Below are 2664 nucleotides of genomic sequence, written 5' to 3'. Positions count from 1 at the left end.
AACCCCAGTGAATAGAAATTTCAGGAATATTTTTTTGTTTTGCTTATTACTTTGCCTGTGAGGATTTAGATGATACATGTACATGTTCAATACACATTATGAATAGAAAATTTTAAGAAATGACTTTAGAAACAAAAAAAATCAAATTTTTAAATAGGACTTGGATTATCACAATAAAGGACAATGGTTTTAAAGTAACAAAAGCTACAACAATAGAGATACCTAAGCTATTAGTGAATTAACTTTCCATAAGTAATAGTTTGATAAATGAGTCCTAAGTCAAAAGTTCGTCCCCAAATAATGATTCAAGGATTTTCCTTCTACACAATGTGAATAAGTCATTTCCACATGCATTGTACAAATTATTCCTGAGTAATCTCTCTGTAAGAACATTCTGGGTACCTTTTCAAGGGCTTAGCTTGCATTGGTTTGCTACCCTACTATTCATGTTCCATGGGCTAGCACTCAGTCAGAGCACTAGTTAGAAGAGGGTATGGATTTAATAAAGAAATAATATTTCTATCAGGACAAATAATAAACACAACAAAATAAACATAGGGTAACTGTATAAAATTAAAAATCAAATCTTGCACATTAGAGTTAGGTGTACTCTGGATACATAATTATAGAAATGTTTTAAAGAGTAAGCTTTTTAAATCATTTTCAATTTAAAATATAAAGCTGTGGCTATTTTGCTTATTCTATGTAATATACAAGGAGTGATTCATGTGTCAATCTTGCCCAACCAAATATCTGAATTGTTGCATTCTGTGTTGTTTTATGTTTACCTGGCAGGAAGATTCTTGAAAGTAATGTTGTCTTGTGTTCTTGCAGCTGTTCTTGACAATCTGAGCATCTGGTTTTGTAAATTGCTTGCAAGGAAAATTTTACAGACTGAAACTCACCCTGAAGAACACAATAGACACCTACAGAAAGGTTTTGCTTTCAGGGAAGCAGCATTAAAGCACCTTTCCTTGCTACCCAGAAAAGAGTCCATAGGTGGCCGTTCTTGATTTCCATGGTAATGTCAAGGGAACTGTCACAATGTCGGAAGTCCTTGAGGTTCTACAAATGAAGGAGGAGTATATGTCCTCAATTCCCTGTAGTGGGAACCCACTTCAATAGCTGCAACCTGATTTCCAGATGGAACAATATATCTACAAAAGAAAAAGTGATGACACCTGCACCATAAATTTGAAGAGGACCTGGGAGAAGCTTTTCCTGCCTTGTTGCTATTGAAAACCATGCTGAGGTCTGTTTCATAGCCTCCAGGAATACTGGCCAGTCGGTTGTGCTGAAGTTTGCTACTGCTACTGGATCCACTCCTATTGCTGGATCCTTCCCTCCTGGAATCTTCACCAACCAGATTCAGGCAGTCTTCCAGAGCTCCATTTTCTGGGGGTTACTGATCCCAGGGTTGTCCTTGAACCCTCTTACATGTCCTCTATCTGTTATTGCTCTTTTTAACCCAGATTCTCCTCTGCGCTATGTTGACATTGCAATTCCTTGGAACAGCAAGGGAGACCACTCTGTGGGTCTGATGTGGGGGATACTGGCCTGAGAAATTCTGTGCATGTACATCAACATCTCCTGTGAACATCCATGGGAGGTCATATCTTATCTCTATTTCCACAGACATTGAAAAGAAAGAGCAAGCTACTGCTAAAAAATCTGTGAACAAGAAGGAATTTCAAGGGGCTGGGGATGTGGCTCAAGCGGTAGCGCACTTGCCTGGCATGCATGGGGAGCTGGGTTTGATCCTCAGCACCACATAAAAATAAAATAAAGATGTTGTGTCCACCGAAAACTAAAAAATAAATATTAAAAAAATTCTCTCTCTCTCTCTCTCTCTCTCTCTCTCTCTCTCTCTTTAAAAAAGAAGGAATTTCAGGGTGAATGGATTGCTCCAGCTCCTGAGTTCACTGCTCCTAAACCTGAAGGTTGCAGACTGCCCAAAGGCATATGGGTGTCCCTGTGACTCTCCAGAGGTTCCCTACTGAGGACTTGGGCACTAGTTCTCCACCAAAGGCTGATCTGAGCTCCCATTGCTCAGGACACTGCATGGTTCAGATAACTGAACCAATACCAAGTCATTTTGAACTGTTCTTCTGCACACACTTAACCAAAATTGAAATAAGTTATGGAAAATAACACCCCGTTTAGAAGAAATGCATTTGTCTTAATTTGGGGAAAATAATTAATTTTCAGTTTTCTAACTACTTTGGTGACTATTCAGACACACTATGCCTACATTTACCAAAATAGGTTCCACACAGCAGTAGTTATGTGACATGATCAATGAGGGAAATGTTTCCTCTGCCAACGAAATTTTTAGAAAATACTTAACTTCATAGTTTCCTCCGAGAAGCATGAAAACAAAAACACAGTAAGGTAATTGAGATAACCCTTCACTTCTCTTGGTTTAAGTGAAAAGCATACCCTCTTACTCTATGTTAACAATGAAACTCTTATCATCTTAATACATATTATAATTAGTTTTCCAGGGATGCCATAACAAATGACATGGCTTAGAGGAACAGAAATGCATTTTCTCAGAGTCCTGAAGGCTAGAAATATGACATCAAGATATTGGCAGGCCTGTGTTCCATCTGAAACCTGTAGAGATAGGATCCTTCTTTACATCTTCCAGCTTTTGAACCCAAA

At 38.3% G+C, this 2664-nt stretch overlaps 1 pseudogene; it reads left to right on the top strand.

Annotated features, from left to right (window-relative positions):
• Positions 1-1044: 1044 nt before the first annotated feature.
• LOC124081371 (small ribosomal subunit protein uS2-like) lies at positions 1045-2151 on the top strand (annotated as a pseudogene).
• The last annotated feature ends 513 nt before the right edge of the window (positions 2152-2664 follow it).

This window comes from Marmota monax, unplaced genomic scaffold (genome assembly GCF_021218885.2).
Source record: "Marmota monax isolate L192 unplaced genomic scaffold, Marmota_monax_Labrador192_F-V1.1 WCK01_AAM20220418_F8-fsc00184, whole genome shotgun sequence".
NCBI classification, from domain to species: domain Eukaryota; kingdom Metazoa; phylum Chordata; class Mammalia; order Rodentia; family Sciuridae; genus Marmota; species Marmota monax.
Note: the sequence above shows the minus strand (reverse complement) of the source record. Positions and strands in the feature narration are given on the sequence as shown.